The sequence below is a fragment of the Lycium barbarum genome, chromosome 8, assembly GCF_019175385.1.
Source record: "Lycium barbarum isolate Lr01 chromosome 8, ASM1917538v2, whole genome shotgun sequence".
Lineage (NCBI taxonomy): Eukaryota > Viridiplantae > Streptophyta > Magnoliopsida > Solanales > Solanaceae > Lycium > Lycium barbarum.
In genome coordinates, this window is record NC_083344.1 from 116,583,703 (window position 1) to 116,602,752 (window position 19,050).

Below are 19,050 nucleotides of genomic sequence, written 5' to 3' on the forward strand. Positions count from 1 at the left end.
TAAATTTCTGCATAAGGCTGAGCACCACCTTTCCTACATTACATGGGCCATGCACCGCCCTTTGTAAATTTCTGCATGGGCTGCGCACCGCCCTTCGCATCGCTTTCATATATTACATGGGTCATGCACCGCCCTTTGTAAATTTCTGCATAAGGTTGTGCACCGCCTTTCGTATATTACATGGGCCATGCGCCGCCCTTTTAAATTTCTGCATGGGCTGCGCACCACCCTTAGCACCGCCTTCCATATGTTACATGGGCCATGCACCGCCCTCTTAAAATTTCTGCATAAGGCTGAGCACGATCTTTCATATATCACATGGGCCATGCACCGCCCTTTTAAATTTCCGCATAAAGACATTGCACCGCACATGCCTTGTTTTGTTATTATTTATTAGTACCCTGCACATGCTCGCGGCCGCATTGCACCGCACCTGCGTCGCTGTATTTCAATATTTATTCTTACTGACTATTTTCATCTAGTTTTAGTTTCGCAGGAGCTTTAGCGCAACGTGGAACTATTTCTTCGGCAGCGAACTGGGGCAATACGTCGGGAAGGACAAGCAGACTTCTCGACAAGGGTCAAAGATCTACCTCGAACACTCGGCTCCAAATTCGAATTTCCCGTTCACATTCCAGCACAATCAATTTTCAGGGTTCTATCACGATACCCAGTGTCATCATAATTCGACACTGGGACAATATTTTTTGCGAAGATTCGCGTCAAATCGTGAGTTGCCAGTCATAGGTGTCGTAGTCTTCCCAGAACTACGCACGGCCTGATTCTCGTGCAACCCGGGATATGTAGGCGATTCGGAGACCAGAGTTCGGCCGTAATTTTCTTTACTCTTAGTTCCCCATAATCCTCTAGCCGGGACAAAATAGGCAACTAAGTCAACGTCTTTGCCCGACAACAATTTTCATCATTACCAGGCAAAGAGGGACAAGTTGTTGACACCCAATTTTGTCCCGCCTCTCCTCCGAAATACCTATTTATACTTCTGGTATTTTGAGAAATTTTTTTAAAAAAATGCATTTAAGTTTTACTATAATTATTAGTCTCTTATTAACACCCACGTCGTATTATTCTACTGCAGTTATTATTATCATTATCATTATTATTATTATTATTATTATTATTATTATTATTATTATTATTATTATTATTATTATTATTATTCTTAAAATTATCATTTATTACTAATTGTCATTAATTATTATTATTCTTGTTATTTCCATTATTATTATTATTATTATTATTATTATTATTATTATTATTATTATTATTATTGATTACTAATCATTGTTATCAGCGTTATCTTTGTTATTAATTATTAATCATCATTATCATCGTTATGATTAATTATTATCATTATTTTATCAATAATTGTTATTTATTATTATTATTATCATCATTATTATTTCTTATTCTTATTATCATTATTGTTTTATTATTACCACTATTATTGTTATTATTAATTATTATCATCTTTATTATTATTATTAATTATTATCATTATTCTTATTGTTTTTTTTTTGTTATTAATTATCAATATTTGTTATCTACTATTATTATTATATCTATTATTATTTTTTATCAGCATTATCATTATTACCATTATCATTATTGTTATCATTATTAGCAGTATTACTACCGCTATTTGTTTGCTGCTATTATTTAGTATTATTGAAACTTGCATTTCTCAACGTTCTACCAACTTCCGCATACACATCGCATTTATTTCGCACATTTAAATGATAGCGTTTGTTATTAAATATTATTGCACGGTCATTGCAACATCATATAATTTTATTATCCGGATCTTTTATAATTACATATTTCCGTATTAGGTGATATTCTGGCACCCTTAATACATCGTTAATTAAAATGGGTCTCTTATTTCAAATTTAGAAGTCAAACTATTTCTTGCACTCGGTCCGTATTTTGATTTATCGGACCCCGAATCAAAGTCCAATTAGCTCCTAAATATTTTGGGCTAGCCCATATTTTTATCTCAATTTTTAGACCAGTCCATGTTTTTAATTCCCTGGCCCATTCTCTTAATACCCAGTCCAAAAATCAACCCAGTCCATAAATGAACCGGGTCCAACCCGCATCAGCTTCAACATAAGGGAAACCCTAGGGTTTCCCTTCATTCTTTTTTCACTCCCTCCGCCGCTTCCTCCTTCTCCCTTTCCCGCCTCCCTCGCCGCCGCTCCCACTTCCCCCCTTTTCCTTCCTTCTTCTCCGCTCCCCACTCACCCTTGTCCCCCACTCCTCTCTCTCTCCCGCTCCTTCCCTTTTTCAAGCGCAAAAAAACAAAAAAAAGCAAGCAGGCAAAAACCTATAAAGAGGAACCATCGGGGGTTTTTTGATGGGGAAAATGAGATAGAAGAAGCTTCAAACATCGAACCCCCAAAACTAAGAAGTTTTCAGCCATAGAATTTCTATCGAGTCCATCTTTTCTTTTGGATCTTAATTTCTCTGTTTCCGTTTTCGTTCTGTTTAAGTGAGTCGAAACCTTAGAAACGAAGGTTCGACTTCATTATAGACGAAAATCGCACTTAAAAGGGATCCTGGTATCTTGAGAATTCGAGCGTAGATCGGAGATTCAAAATCCCAATTCGCTGCATCCGAAGCAGGTGATTCTTCTTTCCCTTTCTTGTCTTCATTTTATTTTTCGATTTAGTGGTCCGGTGCTAGTTCAAATATTGCTTTTTATTGGATTTGCGTACATAGTCTGAATATCCGCGCATGTGTTAGAATGTTTGGTTTCCTGTTTTGTTAAGTTTATTAGGCACCATTTGTGTTAATTAGTCCCCTGTTTGGTTCAGTTTATTTCCTGGCAGTTACTTTCTTGTTTGGGTTTAGTTTCATACGCTTTATGATTGGTTGCATTTGTTGTTCAGTGGACTTAAGAGATTTAGTCTGTTTAGCATAACCTGGTCCATTTTAAGTAGGTCTTTGGGCATTATATGAATATGATTCGTCTAGTTTAAATGCGTGTCCTGTGTCAACATGCTATTATGGTAAGAGTAGTTAGTCGATTATTACGTAATAAGGCCTAGGCATGATCGAATTCAGTTGGTTGGGCATAATAGTGTAATCAACCTGTCTTTAGCTTGTTGCTTATTTGAGTAAAATGGACTAAAGGACATAAGACATAAACCTGTTATTGAGGAGTGCTGAAATTTGAAACTATAATGCTTTATAATCTTGAACCTGTTGAGATATAATTTGGGATGTTGGCCATAACACACTATCACATTTTTCTTCCTTAATCTAATCAGGCATAGTGACCTAATTTGTCTAACCAACTATGTTTATGGGATTAGCTTTTAACTTGCTTACCTTGGGAGGGTATTTATATGTAGTTTGACTGAGTTGCTATATTATGGGATGGCAACTTGTATTAAGCACTGTAAATCTGTTTGAAATTGTCTTTGTTAGTTGAATTTATACTTTACAAGGCTTTGTTCACCATTCAGTGTGTCTAACCAATGGAAAAAGGTCTTACAAACTTGGCTAAGTGTGAAATGACATCAAAATGGGCTTGAAGCTGCTAACACTAGTTGTCCAGATTGTCCTGATTCTCACTATTAATCTTGATAAGTCTAGAAGTAGGCTGAACTGCCCTGGATTTGTTCACTATCTTTAGAAAAAGCTTTGCCTTTTCTTTCTATGTGGAGTCTGGCTTATATGTTGTCTAGATGTAATTGAACCTGGCATCCCATCCCTGTGTCTGTAAATCTGTCCATTCGCAAATATGAGTATTTTTGCCAAATATCACTGTTATGGGTGAATCAGTGTTAACGTCAGTTGGTATAATCAAGCATGTTTATATTTTTATTCAGTCTTTTGGTTAATTTAAAATTGCTTTGCATAAGGTTTGGGCAGTTGAGTTGAAATAATGACATGGTCAAGATATTGTTTGTTGTTTTAAGCCCAGTTTCTCTACTTCCTTTTTCATCTGGGCATGTCATTTAAGTTGTATTGCGTTAGATATAGTTCCTAGTTAGTTTGATCAAAACAGTGACCTTAAATGGTTTGAATGTGGTGTTGTAAAAAGCTGAATCTGTTGAAACTTTCTTTAACTCGAGTTAAATATGTCAAATCAATGTTATTCTCCTCTCCCTGTAATTCAGTTGAGAAGTCGAGTGTTAGATTCTATTATTCGCACTTATTCTTGGAGTACTTTTTTAGGCGTGGTTCCTTTTTTTTGTGCAGTTATCTGATTTTTTTTGTGGTTTATGATATATCAATGATAGTTTAAGGTCTGGCTTGTGCCTAAGTGTTGTTTGAACTGCTTTATACTTGTTTTGGCTTTTCAGTAACTTACTTGAGACTAGACGTCTGAGTCTTATGAGTTAAGGGCTTGCCCAGTTTTAGGTCAGAAAAATGTAGTTTAGTTTGAGTATTGTTTAATTATATGCTTATAAATGCTGCCCATGTTGAGAGAATAGTAGCCTGATTTTGAGCATGTTTTTGGACTGCTGTATGCTTTTATGCTCTGTTTGTTCAATTCTGTTTATCATACCCATTTTTTAGATTGGTTCAGTTATATGCATAGTATCTAGGCTTTTCTTTCTTTTCTTTTGTTTAATCTAGTGATCATGTTTAGAATGATTGTGTCCTGCGTGCATCCTATATTTGCTCTTGTTTTAGAATGAAGCTAGCGAATCCTTTGCCACTGAATGACATTCATACTGGCAAAAGCATCTTTAAATCAGATGGCTACCTATATGTGAAATATGTATTTACTCTATTTTTATGGTTAGTATCATATAGACATATATCCCGTATTCAATTAGAGCCTATATGAGCATATAGGGATTTGGCTTAAAAGGGACATCGAATCGTAAAACATTGTAAGTGTTTATTGCTGCCATGTCTAGGAGTTGTTTGCCTATATACTATAAGTAGGCTGTCGTAGAATCATGAATGTGCGAAGTATGTTTGAATATACACAAGATACACATCACCGACTGGGCTGTCTTGGGTTTATATTTTTTTTATGTATTTAACCTTATTCATTGATTATATACTAATCCTTTCCTTTTGTTCTTATGCATGACTATTGCGTACGAGTCCGAGGACTCGTTCTCCTCCGCATTCGGTGTTGGGCTAAAAGCCCAACAAAATCCTCCTCTCGAGTCAGCCCCATCCGCAGCCAAGAAAAAAATAAAAAGAATTTTGGGCCGAGGCCCATAACAATGGCAGCAAACAGCAGCAATACGAAAATGGGCTGAGCCCATTCAAATCATTTTACTTCTTTATTTTTTATGTGCATTTAATTTGTAATTACCTGATTAACATCTTACTTGTTTATTTGTTTAGATTAGGCGAACCTTAGTAAATTAGTGGGTTAGATTAGTGTAATGGGTAGTTAATTTAAAGAAAACTAACAACTAATTCCATAAGTTTCATTTTCTTTCTTTTTATATTAAAGTTATTTATAGTATCTATAATATTTACTTTTAGAATAACTAATTTTTCAATAGCTTAAATTCATATTTTTGAGTTAAAGGAATCATGTTCTATTCTTATTATCTTGGAAATTTTAAACGCCACTAACATGCAAATAGGAACTAAGGAATATTTTGTAAACATTTTTAAGGTTTATCCATAATATGAATGCTTTAGCCGATGTAGTTAATGAAACATAATCTTGTTTATACTTCTAAAATGCAAAGTCAACTAATACCTCCGCGTTCAGTTGTTTCAAATATCTATTAAAGCGTTGTATAAACTCGCATTTTCGTCTACTCATATGTAAATTATCTTTTGCAAGTTTTTATTGTAAAAATAGCACTAGTATTTAAAATTATATCAACATTCATAAGTTTATTTTTTTAAATGGCATTTGAAATTTCCTTTTATGCAAATTATCACATTTTTCTACAAATCTTTTTCTAAATAGCATTTTATTTAAAACCTTAGCAATATTTGTAAACTTTGTTTTAAATAGCCTTCTAAAATCTCTTTTATGCAAACCAGTAGTATCATTTTAAATAGCGTTATTATTTGGAGTCTTTTACGAGTCTTATTTTAAACAACATTATTACTCTCATCCAAAATTTTAACAACATTTATAAGTCTCAACGTTTCCTTTATGAAATTACTATTATATTTTTTTTCTTCAAATGACATTATTATACTTTGTCTTTGAAGTCTTAGTAATATGCACAAGCTATTTCCTAAAACTTAAATACTATACCCAACATTGATTAATTAACCTAAGTTTAGTCGGATAACCGTAAGTTAACGGATTCTAAAGGATGCCTAACCCCTTCCCTTTAGGATAATATAGAACTCTTACCTAGATCACACTGGTTAAGCAGACTATTAACAGAGGTTTAATTTTAACTTTACCTTAGTTAACATTTAGGTGTCCTAATTCACCATAAAAATCAATTAGGTGGCGACTCCTTAAAAATAAACAAAGCATATTTAGGAATCTCCAATATGTTGTACTTCCGCTTCAACTCCCCGGTTAAAAAGGGGTATAACAGCTTGGCGACTCCGCTGGGGACTTTTAGGTTCTTAACCATAACAACTTAGGTTAATAATTAAATTTGTTGGATATTTGGTTGTTTTCTTTATTTTTTGCCTTTATTGTTGCTTTATTTTTTTTTATGTTCTTTTAAGTGATTGTTTTATTACGTAAATTTTCTATGTAATACGTATGTTATTGCTTTCCTTAAATTGGCATTCCGCTCATATTTCTTCTACTCCTGGAAAACTCACACATATTCACACACTTAAAGCGGCTTCGCAGTTTGCGCCCGTGCACTACTAAATTACCCCTTTAGTTGGATTGGTCTAGTGGATTTAGTCGATCAGCGGTGCAGTCGACGGCCACGGACTTTCCACTCCCAAGTTGTCCGCTTGGGGGAGCCTTGCGTCATAGGAAAACAACTCCTAGTCAGCCTAAGATAGAGCTAAGCCAAAACCCTTTAAGGGCATGCACGAACCTAGGAGGCTTAATACCCAGGGTGTATTAAGTCCATTAGTCAACCTCTTCCAAAATGTCCAGGTGGGTCTACGACCCCGAGCGACGGTTATCACGTTATGTGCATTGATTTGAAGGATGAATGTGCGTTATGTAGACCATGTGCTATTTAGGTAGAACTAACCATTTGTGAACACAGGTAACCATGAGTCAACACAATGCCTACCCGAGATTCAGCATGGTTTTGAGCGTCCCTTCCCAACTAACAGCATGGTGGGTTGATTTGGGGGATTACGGACAGCGGGTTGTACGTGGAGCATTGGAACACTTACCGTCTTTGATGGATATCCAGCCCTGCAGAGACATCATCGAGGCTGCAACTGTGTTTTGGGATGAAAAGAGGGTCGTGTTTAGATTTGGCAACATTGAGATGACTCCGTTGTTAGAGGAAATAGGAGGCTATATAGAAAATGTGGCATTATTACGTAAACCAAGAAAATGGCAAAATTGTGGCATGATTATTCCGAGGCAACCTTTACCAAAAGAATTTGCTGACAGCTTCGGGTTCAGAGAGGGTAAAGGTGTGGAATGTTTGCAGAAGTCTATGATACCACTCGAGTATTTTGGTTGACAATACTTCACTTGGAGAAAACCCTAACTTCACACTCCCAAGATAATTCTTGACTTGGGGGAACCCTAGTGAGCTTCTTGCACTTGATTCACTTGAATTCTTGATATTGATCTTAGCTTTCCTTTGAATTCTTGTATATGAAGTGTGTATGGAACCCTCTAGCAGCTTGGAGAGAAGTGGTGAAGTGAGGAGAATGAATAAAATGAAGTGGGATCACATTTAAATACTTGGAATAACTCAGCCCGTCGGGACTTATACGGACCACTTATACGGTCCGTATAACATTTCACGGGCCGTATAAGTGTATGTGGTTCACCACCATGGAACACATAGTTGCTGTTGGGTTATACGGACCATTATACGGTCCGTATAACATTCCACGGGCCGTATAATGTGGTCGTGTAACTCACAGTTTTTCCGAAGTTGTTCTCGTCGTTCCGTTTGATCTCCAATCCTTATACACCCTTCTTAACACTTGTTTAATACTTCATTAATGATCTAAACATCCCTTAACTCGTCCTCAAGACCTTACCAAACAATTCTTAACGCAATAATTTACGAAACCTTTCCTAAACCTCACTTATACTCCACTTATCCTTATCAATCCTTATTCCATCAATTCATATAACTTCAAGATCTTGACGTACGCATTCTAAGACCACTAATTTTACGTCTTATAGTCTTAAGAACTTCCTGTTATCCTTAATCTTGCAGTGGTTCACTCACTACACGACGACATGAAATTTCCAAGGGGTAACACTCTTCCCCCCTTTTGGAACATTCGTCCTCGAATGTTAAGCACTCGGGAATTCTACGAAAATTTCGCCAGAGTTTCCCCTGTAATATGGCACTACCCTCATGTCACAACAACCCATAATATCATTGCCTCACAGGGCCACAACACAATAGAACTATAAATTGGCCACACACGACCAAAAGCATGAAAAGAAAGCGTACATACCTCATATTGTTAGTGTTTCATCTTGAATCTCTCTTGGGGTGGGTTGGAATAAATCCGGATATGTGGATTTCATTTTCTCTTCCGCTTCCCAAGTCATTTCTTCTCGGTTGTTGTTTCGCCACAAGACTGTGACTGAAGCTACTTCATTATTTCGAAGTCTTCGTACTTGCCTATATAATATGGCAATAGGCACTTCTTCATAGGCTAGCTTTTCTGTTACTTGCACATCATTTACTGGCATGATCCTAGTAGGATTTTCAACATATTTACGAAGCATCGAGACATGTAAAACTGGGTGAACTGACTCCAAATCTGGAGGTAGATCTAATTCATAAGCCACCTTGCCTATTGGCGCACCACCTCATAAGGCCTAATGCATCGGGGACTAAGCTTCCCCTTCATTCAGTGATCTTATTGCATTCGTAAGTTGTCACACCCCAGGGCTACCGTAGGAAGCGTATAGCATGTACTTATGTCATATTCTCAACATTTCAACTCAATTTACCATATGTTTTCCTTTAACTGACCCAGAGCATCGTGACTACATTATCCTCATTTTACCTCTTACTCCTCTTTTAAGTACCCATTTGGTTTCATTGGCGACGCATAATTATCTGCAAGTTACATAACCGTTCTTGCATGATTCGAGTACACACACATCTACACATATATATGTATTCATATCCGTATCCGTATTCATAATCGTACTCAGTTACATATAGTGTCTACAGTCATATTCGTATACGTATCATTTACATAGCATGCCCGACCATGAAGGTTCGGTGTTTCGCGTGCCCGACCATGGCTAGGCTCGGTGATTATATATATATATATATATATATATATATATATACCTAAACTCTTTTGTCTATCTGTGGTAAATCATCTCGTCATGCTCTCTTCCGTCCTTTATTTTTCCCCTTGATTTATTTGCTCTCAATGTCACGTGGTTTAAGGTCTTCGCGAATGGTTTCCCATACAGTCTCAGATGCCTGATCACTTTATGTTCGTTCATTTACTAGTCATTCGACTCATTTCTACGCGACTCTCACTTCGTGTTTTAGAGTCTATATCTGTCCCATCTTAGGATCCATCTTTCCAAATCTCTACACTTGAATTCCCTTTACTCGCTTCCCCCCCCCCCCCCCCCCCTTTAAGGGTTTTACTTGCACCATTCTTAAATCTGTTGCCTCTCCTTCAAATCTTGAATTCCTGTATCCCTTACTATACTGCATCTTATTCATGCCGTTTTCTCATAATTCATAGCTACGATAATTCGTGTGTGAAGTCTTAACATACTCACCTTGCAGTTTTGTAACCAAATAATACAACCGACGTAACAATCCGAACAAGGATATATTTTACTTAGCTCATCTGGTAGTTATGAGTCAATGTCTAAATCTACTCAATTAACAACTTCTGTCCCATAGGGATGCTCACAATAGTAGTAGGTCTAGTTATCCATACCATCCATATAATGTCACTTGTAACGTCATGTTTGTTTTTCAGGGCCTGAGTCTCATACGCCACTAATACCCCTCATACCTCATATTCTTTTACTCTTGTTTTGCACTCAGCACTGATTTCAAGACCAATCATAATCGTATTATATTTGTCGTTAATGATAGCTTTACTCTATCGCTTTATCGTCATACGGTAAACTCATAACTCGTGATCATTTTTTTCCTTTCAACTCTTTACTTCACATACTTTACTCGTTCTAACTTGGTATAGGATATTCGTAGGAGATGCACCTTCCTTTAATCATAACACGACTACTTCTTAAGCACGCGTACCTCGTATATTTCCTTTTCTCTCTATTCTCATTCTTATTCCTTTACATTCCTTCCTCCTCAATTTATCTTGTTTTCTCTCGTCTTATAATCAATCATTTATTCTTCGTATGAGGAACCCTAACCCTATCCCTAACTGAGTACCGCTTTGCCCTTTAGGATATACTACCTTTGTATAATCCATTCTTTGCTTCCAAAATTTATTCTGTTCATTCTGATCATCCCTTCTCGTCCGTATTGTGATCCTTTTCCTAACAATCGTCCTATTTTGTTATTCATCTTTCTGTAGTCTTGGTCTTTTACATCCAGCTAAAGATATCACTCATACTCTTGATTACACTAATCACAAACTACTGCTACTTTGCCATATCACTTTTCTCTGATTTCTTCTTCAAGTTGACTTCCCCCTTTTTGCTGGCTATCGTTTCTATCATTGAGGAATCCCTGTGCTGGGCTTTCCCCTAACAAGGTCTTTTTAAGCTTTCTCATCTATAACCCCATGGCTCATTTGTTGGTTTCACTCTTGCATCCACTCTTTATTCATATAGAACATGTCACATCCTTAGTCGTTTTCTTGCTATACTTTGTATTACAGTTCTTGTTATGCTCTCATTATGCCTTGATCATAATCAACGCTATAGAGTGCCACTTCTTTACCTCGTTCGCAAGCCTGCTCGTAAAATAAGATAACTCTTGCGAAGTAAGCATACTCAACTTGTTACTCTTTCTAATCAGTTCTATTACGATTACCATATAAATTGTTTGCCAACGTATTCTCATTCATTATAACCCTTCGTATTCGTACCTCTGTCTCCGGGTGCTGTTACTTTATTTGCTAGTAAACTTATCGTATCTTACTCACACTTATCCTTCCAAACAATACTCCAGTATCACACTCTATTGGAGTTACCCTTTCTCTTCCATGTCAGGTTTTAGTACTACCAAGCATTTCTCTTTACCGTATCAATGTCGCTTTCATAACTACTGTTACTATCAATTCAATAGTATTTAACTCATCTCGTATAGTTGTTAATGATACTCCTAACTTAATCTCGTCCTGCCATTACCTTGTTGCACAACATCTCTTCTCGTTAGAACATGCCACAAGCTTATATCTTATCTCCTTTAGATTCTAGGAAAAATTGGGAATCCTAACTTTTTTTTGGAGGGCTTAAAAGCCATTTTCGTTGACCAATAAAATTACTTTTGTATCCCTTATATTTTATTCTAATTCCCACACTACCCTCTCACCTAAAGCCCTAAAAGTGACGATCTCTTCCTCTTTTCATCATCTTCTACAACAACGCAGTCTCCAGGGAAGCCCTAAAAATATGATTTTTTTCCTCTTTCAGTCATCTTCTACGCAATCCTCTTGCTTTCACTGCGGCTTTTCATCTGGGTAAGTTTTTCTCCATTATTCTCTTGCAAGTTTAGTCGAAATTTTTGTGAGTGAAGGAGTTATCAAAAGGAATTAGTAATAGATTTTTACTCTATTTGGTGTCTTGCTTAATTTTGTAAAACTAATTTTGACAACTATTTGTTAATATTCAGAGCAATAACTATTCAGAGCATTATTGCCCCCTGCCCACCCACCCAGTTCGAAGCTATAGAATTGATCAATATCCTTATCAAGTTCTTCAGATTTCAGTCGAATTTCGGGTTCTTATTTCTTTAGCTTTTTTTTTTTTTTTTTTTTTTTTTTGTTCTCAATGATCTTCAATGTTATGAGGGAAAATCCATAAAATAGAAGTGAAGAAACCTATTTGATTTTAAGAAAATGAATTATTAAGAGTTCAAAAAATATAAGAGTAATAAATGATGCTTAAGGCTTCCTTATTTTTCTTATATATTACTTTTCGTGTAGTATTCGATTCTCCTTCAGATTTATGTGCTCTTATCTTTCGCTCTCATGATTGTAGTATTTGTTTGATTCCTATAAGTCGGGGCAAGAGTGGGCTGGTTTGCTTCGTGTTTGAGGTATGTTATCACTTCCCATTTCCTTTTGCTCTGTATCCTTTGATAATGCACTAGCTGTTACACTTTGGAAATTTTCCCCGTTAGCGTACAGTGAATGAGCTAGCGAAGGGCTTGACATACACGATGATTCGATAAGTAAGAGATAGCATTTGATGATCGTAATCGAGACTTGGAGATGATAGACGTAACAAAGGAAGTTTGACGAAGGAAGTAAGGGATATGTTATGTATCGGGTAGGAATTATGGACGGCGGGCCAATGAGGGCAAAATGATGTCTTGGAGACAAGTAACAACGTCCCTTAGATTGGTATTGAAGTGTTGAACAAGTGTTAAGAAGGTTCCATAAGGATCGGAGATCAAACGAGTCGACGAGAACGAAAACAGAACCACTAGGCATTATACGGCCCAACCTACGGACCGTATAAATTGTACCAGCCGTATGTTGGACCATATAATTGGCCAAGGAGGGCACCAGCTACTGGACCAAACATACGGCCACACATACGGTTCGTATAAATAGTACGGACTGTATGTTGGTCCGTATAAAGTTGGTCGGCCAGCTTTTTAAGTTAAGTATAAGGGACCCTTTTTCATTCCATTTCATTTCATTTCATTTTCACTCCACACTTCAAGAAACATCTAGAATACTCTCTAATACTCCTCCACAAGAGAATCAAAGGAAAACAAGATCAACATCACCAAATCCATGAAACAAAGTGTCTGAAACCTAAGTGAAGGTCATCCAAACCAAGAAATCCCAAGAGGGGTGAAATAGGGTTTTGGTGCTAGAAGTGCAATTTCATTTCGAGCTTGTTCAACCATCATCCAAGATAAGTTTCATGATCATACCATGTTGTTTAGAGTGTTGGAAGGCTAAGACACTTGAATTGTAGAAAGACATAGGAAATGGGTCATAAATGAGTGAATAGTGTTATGGTTGAATGGTAGATGGATGGAACTATGAATGTTGATATGTTGTGATTATGAATACGTTATAAATAGCAATTAGACCATGAAACAAGTATTATATACGAGGAAACGCTATAGTAAGCTATAACCATAAATGTGGAGAAATTGAAGAGAAATGGTGGATTGTGGTCATTGTATATAAATGATGATTGTTGATTGCAATATTGTGAATGTTGTTGTAAGTGTTGGGAGTTGATATAGAATATGGGGAAAGTAGTATAAGCAAAGGAAGTGCTGCCCAATTTTCCCTAGAAATAGTAGCGCGTTCTTATAGTCGAATTAACTAACGTTAGTGCGAATTCTCTCTTGAAGGTAGAGACGTGATATCAAAGGAGAACAAGCAAGCGATAGCTTAGTTAAACGTCAAAGGTATGTAAGGTTTATCCCTTCCTTCAAAGGCATGAATCTTTCAAGCTTTCCATGATCCTCCTATATGATGGAACTTATGAGTCCTTAAATATACTAAATTACATACGAGCATGATAATGATGATAGTGAGCTAAAGTATTGAAATTCGATGGCTCATGACACAACACTAATGATGTTATTATCGTTAACACTCACCTTATGCACTATTTCCTTCAAGGTGAGGCAAAGTACTCATAAATGTTCATAATATAATCGGGGGTATACGACCTTACGTCACCCCGACATAGCTATGGTTGTCTTCAAAGTCTAATGTATGCTCCTAATGCTAAATGTGAAATGATGTAAAGTCATGGTATGTTTATAATATGATCAATGATGCTAGCTTATAATATGCCTATGTTATGTATGAATATGTCAAGCTATGATAAGATTGTGATACGTTCATGAAATGTGCAATAGTGATGGTTTATGATTGATTTTGTGATGATGAGATTCCACCGCGCCAGAATGGCCGGGCATGTCACCGCTAAGGCGGGCTGCGATGTTACACCGAGCTTAGATGGCCGGGCATGTCACCGCTAAGGCGGGCTGCGATGTTACACCGAGCCTATAGGGCCGGGCATGATCACCACTAGTGAGCGACATATGATGGTTACCCGGACGCGGGTTAACGATGAGGATTGTGACGTGACGAGATATGTGATGTGACGAGATATATGATGTGACGAGATATGTGATGTGATGACATATGTACCATGATTATGTAAAATATGATATATGTACGAAATGTAATTGCTCTTGCAGGTTATATCTTTCTCTTATGGCTTACGATCCTTCTATTATATTTATTTCATTCCTGCCTTACATACTCAGTACAATGTTCGTACTGACGTCCGTTTTCTTTGGACGATGTGTTCATGCCCACAGGTAGACAGGGAGGCGAGCTTGAGCCAGACTCGTAGGAGCTGTTATCCGATTGAAAGCACTCCTTTGTTCCAGAGGTGCTTGATTATTCTTTTGTGTATATTTGTATATGTTGGGCTCGACGGGGTCCTGTCCCGTCTATGCGTTTCGTACTTCAGTAGAGGCTCGTAGATACACAGTGTGGGTTATGTGGTCTGATAAGGTCACTATGGTATAATTGTATATACTATTTTGATAGCCTAAAGGGCTTATGTATATGAAACTATTCATGTTTACAAATGAAATATGACTTTCTTATGACTTGAGTATAAAAATCGATAAAAGAGTAGTTAACGAGCATGATGATTAGTAGAACGAGCGGTGCTCGGTGGTTAGCCCCGGGTACCCGTCGCGACCCCTAGCTGGGTCGTGACACTAGCAAATTCAGATCAATTAGGTACTAGTCTTAATGTGCATCTCAATTTAGTTCCAGTATTTTAACCCTTGCTCCCATGGATCTTGTTGATTGGTAAGAATAAGGAGGTGCATGAGTTACTCCATATACAAAATGGAAGATGCACCAACAATAGGGAGTGCCAAGGATCTGTGAAAGAGAGACTAAACAAAATGAGAACCTAGTTTCAAGAGAGTAAAATCCTCAACCGTAGATAGATTAGTTCTATAGCAAGTAAACATTTTTGATAGATCCAAAATGTTGATAGCTTTTTACATGAGAGTATTCGAGCTCTATCAGTAACTTTAGTGCTTTATTGGCAAAGAAGCATATATCTTGCATGACTATGCTTGTTACTATGTCTCCTTCGCTGAGTATGATGTGGAGCACAATCTGAGCTTTCTCACTATGAACTCCTTGATCAAGTTAATATGACTGAGTATATCTGATTTTGTCCATTAACCTTTATTTTCTACTACAGATTATTCTCTATGCTGTTGTCATTACTCTTATGTTTCTTTTGTTAAATGAGAATCTAGCATTCCTCTCAGTTTCAGATAATGTATCCTGTGTTTGTTTGTTTGAATTGACATGGAAAATTTGAATTAAGGAAGTAGTTGGTTTGAACTTTGTCTCAAGGGAAAGTTGCAGTGTATAGACTATTTTCTAGATTTTATGATTTTTTTTATCTGCATTTTTGGCATAGACACTTAGCTTTGCCATCCGTTAAAAGTTGACACAAAAATACCTCGCAGTTTCTCTTTAGTATCATATTTTCCATCTTTTTCGAGTTCAACAAACATGTTTTTCGTTGGTTATCACTATTGTACGTGTAAGCTAATCCTCTGATTAGGCATAGGGATGTATAATTATGCAAAACCAACTAAATGTTGGAGGAGCAGTCGTTTGGCCCTAGATATTCATCTTCATCCATCATAATTGTAATTATGTAACAGAAAAAACACAAATTAAAATGCAATATAAATACTGCATATATACCATGTAGTTAAAACTTTTTTCATTCAGATAAGAATAGTAATATAGTATAGCTAAACATTGTTTGATTCCCAGCCACTTTTATTATGCAGATCTTGAGGAGATGGATTTAGAGTGTTAACAGCTAAATAAAAACCACTCTCTTTCACAACCCACAGACACAGACCATGTTCATATTTAAATGCACATGGAAGATCTTTATTAAATACATCAAGAATCTGTTGTTTTAAACCCCAATAAAAGTGAGAAAAGAAGAGTGTGTCACCCCAGCTGCTGGCTACTGGCTGCTGCTGGTGGTGGCTGCTGCTGCGGCTGCTGGTTGCTGCTGCTGCTGGCTGCAGTTGCGGGCTGCTGGTGGTGGTAGTGGTGGCTGCTGGTTGCTGCTGCTGCTGGCTGCAGTTGCGGGCTGCTGCTGCTGCTGCTGGTGGCTGCTTCTGCGGCTGCTGGTTGCTGCTGTTGCGGCTATTGGCTGTTGGCTGGTGCTGCTGCTGGCTGGTTCCTTTATTGGCGTTTTGCATTCCTCTTAGAGTGAAGAGATACGATGTTTGAGGTTGAAAGCGACTTGGAATATGACTTAAATATGACTTTTTCTAGGCTTAAATATATCTTTTTCTTTTGGCTTTTGGCTTCATTTAATTAATTAATTGATGCTGCTTTTAGTCTATTCTATTACTATTGCTCTTTGTTGCCCAATTTTTTCACATATTGGCCGACTTGAAGTTGTATTTAGAAACACTTAAAATTTTGTTTCCACTCTCGGTACATTCAAATAATCAAATATTTTTTATGCTTCCACTTCTTCTTTATTATCTCTCTATTTTGGTATGTGTACAAAAAGCTGTGACTAGGGAATTGTGGCTGTGTGTTTAGTTATTAGGCTGCCAACATTATGATGTTGCAGAGTTCATGAACGTTTATTTCTCCTTTCTTCAGATTGTTTACATTCAATCATGCTGGAAACTAATAAAGCACGAAGTAATGCTAAGTGGGATGATGATGCCAACATTAAATTTATAGATTTGTGTGAAAATGAGATTAGACAAGGACGTAGACCACACACTCATTTAAATAGAGATGGATGGAATAATGTTGCTGAAGAATTCAATAGAGCCACGGGAAGAAACTATGATAAAAAAACAAATGAAAAATCATTGGGATAACATGAAAAAGATTGGATTCTTTTTAAGAAGTTGATGAGAGGGGAGACAGGTTTAGGATGGGATGCCACGAAAAATACAATTATGGCAGATGATGATTGGTGGGAGCGAAAAATTAAGGTACATCTCTCACATTTTTCTATATGTCTTTCTTTTTTCTTTCATTGCTAAATTTCTTGGTTAGTTTAAAGTAGTTTTAAATTTTTTGTTACAGGAGGATGATCGATACAATAAGTTCAGGAAAATAGATCTTTCACTTATATGGTATCGCTATGATGCGTTGTTTTCTGATATTGTTGCTACTGGAGAAAGAGCACGTGCAGCGAATCAAGAACAAATGTCTGGCATTGGAGTAGATCTTGATGAAGAAGGAACAAATAATATTGGTGGCTATGACAAAGAACACTTTATCAATCCTAGTGATGAAGGGAATGATGAAAGTGATGATATAGAATATGGATTCTATTATGTTTCCTAAGCCGTCACTTAAAAGACGAGGTTCAATTGATGATATGGGCACTAGCAATCAAGTTAAAACAAATAAGGAAAAATCTAGTGCGGCATCAATGAGAGAGGATATACACTCTCTAGTGGAGTTTATGTCTAGTAAAAGCACTGCTACATCCCCTTCGGTAGATGATCCCGTCATCGATAAGGGTATGAATATGTTGGCAAATTTTTCTGATATTCCTGCTGGGAGTGGAAAGTACAACTATGTTTGCAACATGTTTCTTGAGAAGGATGTACGTCAACTGTTTCTTAAGATGGAAACTGATGAAGCTCGGAAATCTTGGTTGGAGTATAACTATCAGTTACACCTTGAGAAAATGGCTGATTGCGTTGCTATGGTTAAATTTTTTTATTGTTTAATGTTCGAACATTATGGTTGTGCGTGTAAACTTTACTTATTGCTTCTTGTTTAGACATTGCGGTTGTATCCCTAAATCTTATGGTTGTACGTGTAAACTTTATGTATTGTTAATGTTGTGTTGACGTTGTGGTTGTATCCTTAGATCTTATAGTTATTGTTGTTGTGTTGGCTTTAATGAATGTGGGAACTTTATGTATTGCTGTGGTTGTTTTTCTTTGATGGAATAGTAATTTGAGATTTACAATGTGATTTTCCGAAGATAGATATGAGTGTATTGAAACAATAGAGTTTCTAAAAAATCTTGAAATTGGGTTGTTGGAAAAACTTTCATTCTTTACTAATTTGAGTCATTTCCATTTCAGTTAAATGGAGAGTTGGGATATTAGCAATGTGGTATCTCCTCATTTAAGTGATTTGTTAGATGACGAAGATCAAGAACTAGAAGAGATTCGGAAAGAGCAAGATGAGAAGGAGCGGATGGCTTTATGTCATATAACAGGTAAATACATTTTGATGTATTGTGAAAACTACCTATGCAAAGAACCTTGTCGTACATCAATGCGCTCTGGAAATGAGTTTATTCAAGAGGTATTATGAGGAAATGAGACTCGTTATGAAAATTTCCGAATGAAGAAGGTGGTGTTCATTGATCTATCCAATGACCTAACTGGTAAATATGGGCTTAAACCCACTCGTGGAATGTCTATACATGAAATGTTAGGCATATTCTTGATGACTTGTGCACATGGAGTTGGAAATCGAATGATACAAGATATCTTTCAACATTCTGGAGAAACAATTCATAGACACTTTCATAGTGTTTTAAAGGTCGTTTGTAAGCTTGCAAGAGATATCATTCAACCACATCCAAATTATAATGATGGTTGCGATGCTCACAAGCCATGTAAACAAAAATATCTCTCTTTCTTTAAAGTAAGTAACCCGTTTATGATAATTTGTTATTCTGCATTGTATCTTTACTACCCTTATATAACAAAAGCTTTATGATAGTTTCTT

General features: G+C 36.7%; 1 pseudogene; it reads left to right on the forward strand.

Moving 5' to 3' along the window:
- The first annotated feature begins 16,750 nt into the window (after positions 1-16,750).
- LOC132605330 (L10-interacting MYB domain-containing protein-like) lies at positions 16,751-18,155 on the forward strand (annotated as a pseudogene).
- Positions 18,156-19,050: the final 895 nt, after the last annotated feature.